The sequence below is a fragment of the Corylus avellana genome, unplaced genomic scaffold (genome assembly GCF_965113065.1).
Source record: "Corylus avellana unplaced genomic scaffold, dhCorAvel1.hap1.2 HAP1_SCAFFOLD_83, whole genome shotgun sequence".
Taxonomy (NCBI): Eukaryota; Viridiplantae; Streptophyta; class Magnoliopsida; order Fagales; family Betulaceae; genus Corylus; species Corylus avellana.
This window is the reverse complement of record NW_028290501.1, coordinates 7501-17820: the sequence shown is the minus strand read 5'-3', so window position 1 is coordinate 17820 and position 10320 is coordinate 7501.

The following is a 10320-nucleotide window of genomic DNA, read 5'->3' as shown; positions in this document are numbered from 1 at the left end:
ACCAGGAAAAATTTTTTTCTGAAAAGTTCTTATCTTAATTGAATTAAATCTAAATGCTAAGGAATGTGAATTGATGTAGGTATAGTTCTTGGACTAATATCATTCTTTATCTTAAAGAGTGGTTCGAAACTATATATATTTATATTTAGATTTCTAAATGATTACAGATATATTCATATTCAGAGATTTTCAATCCAAATTAAAGCACAAACCAACTAATCAATAGTTGAAATTTGTAGTTAGTGACTAAACAAAATAAACAAAAGAAACGGCATTTATTTCGATCAAAACGGAAACTTACTAATTGGAAATTACTCTTTATCTTTAATCAAAGGATTTACTTATATATCTTTTTTTTTATTTACTTATTTTTTTTTAGGTGAATTTAAAATTGTTCGAATTGTATAATCGTCAATTACTGATATTGGTAAACGACCCAAGGCAATTTGATTATAATTCAATTCGTGACGATCATAAGTAGAAAGCTCATATTCTTCAGTCATTGATAAACAATTTGTTGGACAATACTCAACACAGTTACCACAAAATATACAGATTCCGAAATCAATACTGTAATTAAGCAACCGTTTCTTTCGAATATTAGTTTCCAATTTCCAATCAACAACAGGTAAATCTATAGGGCATACACGAACACATACTTCACAAGCAATGCATTTATCAAACTCAAAATGTATTCGACCGCGGAAACGTTCTGATGTGATTAATTTTTCATAGGGATATTGAATCGTTACAGGTAAACGATTTGCATGGGATAGGGTAATCATGAAACTTTGACCAATGTACCTTGCAGCTCGTACTGTTTGTTGACCATAATTCATGACCCCAGTTACCATAGGGAACATATTGTAAATATCTATGAATATTTTTATGTTTGTTTCTTTCTCTTGTTTGAGACAAGCCACAAATTGAGAATATAGTATTCCTTTACAGTGAAAGAAGTTGGAAAGAAGTTGTTAATAATAGATTACCAAGAGAAATAGGTAAAAGAAATTTCCATCCCAGATTTAATAGTTGGTCTATTCTTAGCCTAGGTAAAGTCCATCTTGTTGTGATAGAAATGAACAAGAACAAATAAGTTTTGGCTAATGTAATAAAGATACCAATTGTCGTTCCAAAGACCCAGCGTGTTTTATTTATTTCAAAAAGATCAGAAACGAATATGTACGGAATAGAAATATTCCAACCGCCCAAGTAAAGAACTGTTACAAATAATGAAGAAACTAATAGGTTTAGATAGGAAGCAACATAAAATAAACCAAATTTGATGCCCGAATATTCGGTTTGATAACCTGCTACTAATTCTTCTTCTGCTTCTGGTAAATCAAAAGGTAATCTCTCACATTCTGCTAGGGAAGAAATTAGAAAAACGATAAACCCTATAGGTTGACGCCACAAATTCCATCCCCAAAAACCATATTTTGATTGAGCCTCAACTATATCAACTGTACTTAAACTGTTAGATAATCATAGTAGGTGATAACATCACTGTTACCATCGCTATTTCAGAACCGTACATGAGATTTTCACCTCATACGGCTCCCCTGGGGCCATAAATAAATCTAAGGACCGAGTCGGTATTATTTATCTTGCTATATTTATAGGATAAATAGGTTCCAAATCTAGCAAAGGCCCTGAATTAGACCGCTTAAATTCTGTCTGTTATATAATAATAAATAAAAAAAACTACGTCTGAATCGATCTTATCCTTTATTTAATAAATTTAATAAATAATTTAAATTCTTATTTGTTAAGTAATAACTTTTAGTCTTCAATAAAATACTGCTTGTAGAAATATCAATAACCCGTCGTTTTCAATTATGAAAAATAATTAGACATTCTATTAGTTTAGTTGATGAATTATGACACTAATTTTATCTCCATGACTATGTATATAGGAAAGAAAGAATAAAATAAAAGAATAAAAAAAAGATCTCTCTTTTTTTTTGTAATTCTATTTTTTCTATTTTTTTTTCATTCCTATTCTTCTTTCTTTTATTAAAAAGAAAATGGGGATTCTAAGAAAAAGGGGGAGCTTACAAAATAAAGGATTATTTCGTTTCCGATAGTCATTTATTTTAATTGGTGGATAGGAGTATACTCTGGATCGGAATCGTGGGGAGTACTGCCTGATCATTTCTACTAACTTAAAGCCCCAATTAGTATTCTTTTTATATTATGTGTAAATGTCCTTTGGGATAAATTACATAATCACTATTACTAATCCTTTGCGTAGTTTGGCATTTCTAACCATCCACTCATTTTTGCTAAACCCCCCGCTTTATGGTAATGCAAACAAATGTTAGTAAAAACCGAATAGGGTTGATTTTTTTGAACCCGCTTCAAGCTAGGATGACATGACTAATCAACCAATCTTGGGGTAAACGGTTTCTTCTTCTTCTGTTTATTTATGCTCAACTCTTTAATTCTTCTTATACATCGAAGACGAGACTCAATAATTTTACTGCAAATATATATTATATAGCTGTTTTCTTTCACTCATATAACTATATAATTTAATATAATTTAATTCATTAATCCAAAATCCAAATAATGAATTAAAAATGAAGATATCTATGCAATTTATTTCAACTCTTTTTCTATAACGACTAGAAAGAAAGGAATAGGGAAAAGTTTATGTTTCAACGAATCGCACGTAGAGCTATTGATAATACACATAGGGTTAATGGTATTTCATAACTAATCGATTGAGCAGCAGCTCGTAGACCACCTAAAAAGGAATATTTATTATTTGAACCATATCCTGACATAAGAAGTCCAATGGGAGCAATACTTGAAACCGCAATCCATAAAAAAACCCCGATATTGAGATCGGATAAAACAAGGCGATAGTCAAAAGGAATTACTGAATAACTTAGTAGAATTGATATGACTGCTATGGATGGTCCGATACTGAATAAACGAGTATCTCCTCTAGATGGAAGAAGATTCTCTTTGAAAAGTAGTTTTGTCCCATCTGCTAGAGCTTGAAGAACTCCCAAAGGACCGGCGTATTCGGGTCCAATACGTTGTTGCAGCCCTGCGGATATTTCTCTTTCTAACCATACAATTACTAGTACGCCTATTGTGATTCCCAATACAAGAGTCAAAATAGGAACAAGCACCCATATAATTCCATAGACCTCTTTTAAGGATTCCACTCTGTAAAAAGAATTGATATCTTGTATTTCCGTTGTATCAATTATCATTTCAACGATCAACTTCTCCCATAATGATATCTATGCTACCTAGTATTGTCATAATATCAGCCAATTTCATTCTTTTAACTAACTGAGGAAGAATTTGCAAATTGATAAAACCCGGCGGGCGAATTTTACATCTCCAAGGAAAACCACTCTGATCCCCTATCAGAAAAATTCCCAATTCGCCCTTTGGGGCTTCGACTCTCACATAAAGTTCTTGTTTCGGCAATTCAAAAATAGGAGAAGGTTTTTTACTAATGAATCGATATTCAAAATCATGCCATTCTGGATACCTTTCTCTATCAAAGTATCGGATTTCTAAATTCTCATAGGGACCCCCAGGAATTCCTTCTAGAGCCTGTTGAATAATTTTTATGGATTCTGTCATTTCACCAATTCGGACTAAATAACGAGCTAATGAATCCCCTTCTTTTTGCCATTGGACTTCCCAATCCAATTCGTCGTAACACTCATAATGATCAACTTTACGAAGATCCCATTGTATTCCGGAAGCTCGCAGCATTGGTCCTGATAAACCCCAATTTATTACTTCGTCTCTACCAATAATTCCTACGCCCTCAACGCGTTCTAAAAAAATAGGATTTCGTGTAATAAGTTTTTGATATTCAGTAACTCCTGTAAAAAAATAATGGCAGAAATCCAAACATTTATCTATCCAGCCATAAGGTAGATCAGCCGCTACCCCTCCGATACGAAAATAATTATGCATCATTCTCATACCAGTGGCAGCTTCGAATAGATCATATATGAATTCTCTTTCTCTGAAAATATAGAAGAAAGGAGTTTGTGCACCAATATCTGCCATAAAGGGTCCGAGCCATAACAGATGAGAAGCTATACGACTCAATTCCAACATAATTACTCTGATATAACTGGCTCTTTTAGGTACTTGAATATTTCCTAACTGTTCTGGCCCATTTACAGTTATTGCTTCTGTGAACATAGTAGCTAAATAATCCCAACGAGTTACATAAGGCAGATATTGTACAATTGTTCGGTTTTCCGCAATTTTTTCCATTCCTCTGTGTAAATAACCCAATATTGGTTCACAGTCAATAACATCTTCACTGTCCAGAGTAACGATGAGTCGAAGAACACCATGCATTGACGGGTGGTGGGGGCCCATATTGACTATCATGAGATCTTTTCTTGTAGCTGGTATATTCATAAGTTTTTCCTCGATTCATTCTTCCGTGAATTGCGTAAAACGAAAAAAAAATTCATCAAAATTCAAGATCTAATAAATCAAATAATTAAAAATGACTCTTCAAATTAACGAAAAATTAAAAATTAACGAATTCTTGATTCCCGAATACCCAACCTATTAATTAAGTTTTTATAACGTACTCTATTTTTCTTTGACAAATAAGACAGCAGCCGTTGACGTTTTCCCAGAATTTTACGTAGACCTCTTTGAGATAAATAGTCTTTTCTGTGCAATTCCAAATGTGAAGTAAGTCGTCTTATTTTATTGGTGAAACTCAATACTTGGAATTCAACGGATCCCCTGTTTTCTTCTTTTTCTTCTTGCGAAATAATTGAGATGAATGAATTTTTTACCATAAATAGGAATCGCCCCTCTCTTTTTTTGAGATATTTTTATCGATATATATATATATTTCTTGATCAGTAATAATAATGCCACTCATTTGAATTTGATATACACAATAATCTTAATTTCGTTAAGAATTCTTAATTTTGTCAAATAAAATTACTTAATTTATTACTCAATAATCAATCCCATTTTAAAAATTGGATTCGGATAGGATATCCTATACAAAAGTATAGTCTATTTCTGTACTCACAAAAAAAAATAAACAATAATTTAGACTTAAAAAAAATCAGAAGATTTTGTTGATTCATTTTAGATCGAATTAATATAATGACTTTTCAATCGCGGATACATACGAATCCTTGTCATACTGAAACGACTGCCATTATTGGTATCAAACCAATAGCGATTCATACAAGCTAAATCTTCTAATCGATAATTGGGCCAAAGAAAGAACTTTAATTTAATTAGTTTATTTTTACCTCTATCAAGATTTTTTCTTTTATTCAACAAAACTTGATCGAAATTTGTTACCTTATTTCCATTGCATCCATTGCAAAATACTGTATTTCTATGGATATTGTTTCTATTCCTAGAATTGAAAAAAATTAGAATTCTCAATTCTCTACGATGCCTCGGGGATAAAATATTTTCAAGAACAAGCAAATCATAATGATTTTTGTCTCTATTTCCATTCATTTTTTGATGTATTGCAATGGATTCATAAAAATTCTTCTTATTTTTATCAACTAGGTATCTTTGATTAATTTGATGCTTACTCTTATGAACCAATGAAATACCTATGGTTTGATATATAATAAATTTTCCATCATTTTTTACAGACAGACGAACTGGTTCGATAATCAATATTCCCCTTTTCATCACTTCTGTAAGAGGTAAATCCTTATGGACTGTCATAATATCCAGATTAATTTCGTCCCTTTGAATAGCGGATATAACAATTTCTCTTGGATTTGTCATTCTAAGCAGGAGACAATATACTTTGATGTTATTGATGATTCTTTGATTTAAATAATCATTCCATCTCAATTGAAAATTAAAATACCTTTTTAGTAAGAGCTCAAGCTCTGCTTCTATTTTATTCCTGTATTGCTTTTTGTTTCTACGTTTTTTCATGTCTGATCCCGTATAATCTTCTTCAACATCTTTTTCTTTTTTTTTTTCTTGGTTTGAGAGAGCTGATTCAAGATCTGCTTGGTCCGCTAATTCTTTTTCTCCTTGATTTTTATTTTCTAATTCAAAAGTCTTTTTTTCATTCGATAATATAAAAATATCGCTTTTTTTCTTTCCAGTGATACTTTTATGTTTCTTAACATTTTTATTTACATTAAAATTGAAAAGAAGTAATTTGATTGGTATGACCCACGGTTTAATCTTATATGTATTATAAAGTATCACAAATTCTGGGAATAACCAAAGTTCTAGATTCGATATGGGACGACCTAGTATTTCTTCATTCATTCCCATCCAATCCACAAGAGGTTTTTTTTGATTGAATGGGTTAATTTTTTGATCTTGATGAATCGTGAAATAAAAAAGACCTTTCTTTTTCTTATCAATTTTATCGATTATTTGATAATTATTAACCCCAGTCTTAGTCTTAGTATTTTTATTTCTGTTGGTGACAGTATCAATATCGACCCAGGCCCCAATATCGGTCTTCTTTCTAAGACAAAAATTGAGAATTTTCCAATCAAAATATTTTCGATCCATATCTTTTTTTCTATCTATACTATCATCTTCTCCTAGATAATTATTGATAAGGATACCTTCCAGCATATCAAATAGTTTGTGTTTAGGCGTATTGTAAGTATAAGAAATCTCTTGGTTATTATTTACTTGTAATGGCAATCCATAAATATATGAGTCTTTCTTATCCTCATAATTAATCGATTTATATGAAAAAAGATCATATCTATATTGTTTTTTTAAATTTTCTTTTTGATTTAGTAATAAATCTATTTCAAAATCATTTTGTTTTTCATAATGAATTAATCGGTTTTTTTCATATGAATCACATTTGTTTAAATCTTTATTTTTAGCCGTACGGCATTGATATTGATTGACTCTATTTCGCCATTTTTGCGGTACTAATCGTGACCATCTAATCTGAGATAAATCATATTGATATTGATAATGATCCTTTAGCCAGTTTTTCCATTCATTAATTACAGAATTTCGAAGGTTCTTATGTTGTCTTAATTCGGAATCAAATATTTCTTGCGTTCCAACAAAATACTCTTTTATTTCATTCTTAAGAAAAAAATATGTTCTGTAATATTTAAAGACAGATCTTAACTTATATAAGTTACTGACTTGGGTTTGTGATAATTTGTAGAATACATATGCTTGTGACAAGTAAGATAAGTCCAAAAAAATATGTGAATTCTTATTAATACAAGGTGACCTTTTTATAGTTGAAATAAAGTTAATTATACTTTGATTTGTTTTATCAATTCTTTCTCGATTTGCTTCATTATTGTAAATGTATTTAGTAATAATTTTTTTTGTTAATTCAATAAAAAGCTGTGCATTGATTCTAGGGGTATTAATGATACGCAGAAAGATATACATAGATATCTTTTCAATAAAAAATTTTAAAAAATGATGGGATTTACGAAGTAATCGAATATTTTTTCTTTTTAATATCCGCCAAATATTTTTTGGTGATTCTAATCTTTTATCTTCATAACTTATTTTGTTAGGGTTAAGATTTATCTCTCGAGTTATAAACTCCCTTTTCTTGTCTTTTTTCATTTTTTCTATTTGATTTATGATTGTATTTGTTCTATTAGTTAGATTTTTAATCCTTTTTTCTGTCAATGAGTAAGTTGCCCAATCCATAGATCGAATTTCAATAGACGATTCGGGAATAATTTTATTATGTATTATCGAATCTTTTTCTTTTTTAGTTTCACTCAATTCGTATATTCCTAGTTTTTTCAATCCAAATAATATAATTTGGTTTCTTTTTGAAAATTCTTTTATTATTTTTTTTAGAAATATAATGCTTTTGAGGACCCATTTTTTTGTTTCTTTTGCTTTTGCTACATTTATAAATGTAGCATTTATAAAAAATTTTGTTCTTTCTTTTAAAACTCTTAGAACTAAAAAACATTTTTTTTTTAATTTGAATTTCTTTTTTTCGAATTCTTTAAAAATGGGTTCAAAAAAGGAAAGTTGTTTTCGGGGAGAACCACAAGGCAGTTCAGCTTCCATTCCCAAAACTGTTAAAAAACAAAAATCATTTTTTTGTCCTTTCCCTTTCTTTTTAATTGGATCTTTATGAGGGGATCGTAACTTAGATCTGTGCCAAGGTTTCAGACGAAAAGGAAATAGTATCTTTATCTGAATACCGTCTGTTAACCAGTTTTTCGGAAATTCTTTTTCGGATAATTGAACGCCATTATAGGTGCATTTAACATGGATTTCTTTATTCAAATCCTTTAAATCCTCGGACCATTCGGGAAATTGAAATAATAATATACGAACAATATTTTTAGCTATTATTAATGAAGGTAATAGAATATATTTTCTAAAAATTGATTGGATTACTAATAAAAAACCTCTTATTACTTGAGCAAAGAAAAAGCTATCCCAAGCTTCTGCTATTTCTATACGAATTTTTTTCTCTCTTTTGTATTTTTCGTTTTTGTCCTCCTCTTTTTTCTCACTTTCTTTTGTCTTTTCCTTTGTATAATCCGAAATTTTTAATTCCTTCTTTTTCCAAATCCAATTTAAAAAAATGATTTTCATCAGCTCGGGAATATCAAAATAAAAAAAAAGGGGTTTGTCTAGTCTATCCAAAAAAAGAGGGGAATGCACATTTGCTTGAAACAGTTCCCAAATAATCGTTTTACGTCTTTGAGCTCGCACGGAGCCCTTTATTATATCTCGACGAAAATCCGATTGTTGTGAATAACGTATCAAAGCCAACTCTTCAGCTTGATCAGAATTATTAGTCTCTTTGTTATTAGTATAAGGATCGGTATTCTCCGGAATATCAGTAAAAATCACGACACGTTTGGCTTTTCTTGAACGAATTTGATGATTCGTTGGCCCATTTTTGTCATTTTCTACTTCCTGTTGTTCTAATTCGTCGATTAATTTGTATGACCATCGAGGAACTTTTTTATTGATTTCTTTTATTCCAATATATTTTTTTCTAATTGTTTTATCCCTAGGATCAGTTATAATTGCATCGAATAAAAATTTTAAAATTTTTATTCGATCTTCCGAATCAATTCTTACTTGTTTGTTTTCCTTAAATGAATAAAGTCCTTTCAAATTAAAATTTGATGTTGATTTTCCTGCAAACTTACTAATTATGTTCAAGAAATAAATAATTTCTGTTGATAATGATTTTCGATCAAATAGATTAACTTTCCGGTCAAATTCTGTGTAATTGGTAGTAAGAAGGATTCCATGAATCTTATTTATCCAAATTGTCTCTATGTAATGTTTTACAGAAGTTTTTATGATTGAGAATAAAAAAATATTTTTGATTTGTCCGCGATAGGGTCCGTTCAAGAAAGGATCATACATCGTAGGTAAATATTCTTTTTTAGTCTCATTATTACACAATCTAATCCTTTTTTCGATTATATCCAGAGGAATAAATCTCTTATCTAGAATTTCGACTCTATTTAAAAATTTGTTGCTTATGTTGTTCCTTTTTTGTTCATTGGTATAATTCCAATGATTATGCAGTTCATTATAGTAAATTTTTTCTATTGTAAACAAAGACATTTTTCTTTGTATCATTTCCAAAAAAGTTGATAAACTCGGTGGATACGTAAAAGATATCCTTTCTTTTCCATCACAGAAACATGTATGAAAAAAATATTGTGACATTTCATTTTTTACATACATGTCAACTCGATTCTTTTTTATATATCGAAATGGGCGATTCCATCGTTTATAGTTGAAAAGAGTAGTAACAAGAGGTTTTTCAAACCAGAATATTTCTTTATCCTTTTTATCTTTAAATATTTCTAACTTCGAATTTTCTTGATTCCCATCTAGATAAGAAGTTTCATAAATGGGTCTATTTTTATAGCGTGTCTCTTTAAAGTGGAATTCATCCTTTGTTTTTTCCTTTCCATTCATTCGGATCTCTTCCGTTTCATCAATTTTGTCCGGATCCTCCTTTTCTTCCGAAAAAAGAGAAGGAGAAGGATCTTCTTCGGTGGATTCCTCTTGTTCCTGTTTAGTCCCCTTCGTTTCGGAAGTTGTTTCTATTTCTACATCTGTTTCTTCCTCACTTTCCCCGCTTTCTTCCGTTTCTGAGGTTTCTTTCAGTTTCTTAGTAACAATGGGTGACGGTACTCTGTCTAAATAGTAGACACAGGTAATAAATAAGAGAATACTAAAGATTCGAGCCATAGAATTTCTCAATTCTGACACAAGGTACTTATTAGATCTAATAAGTACATTAAATCTAATAGAATTATTTTGCTGTATCCAGACTAATACCAATCCAACCCATTTCATGAATAAAATGTG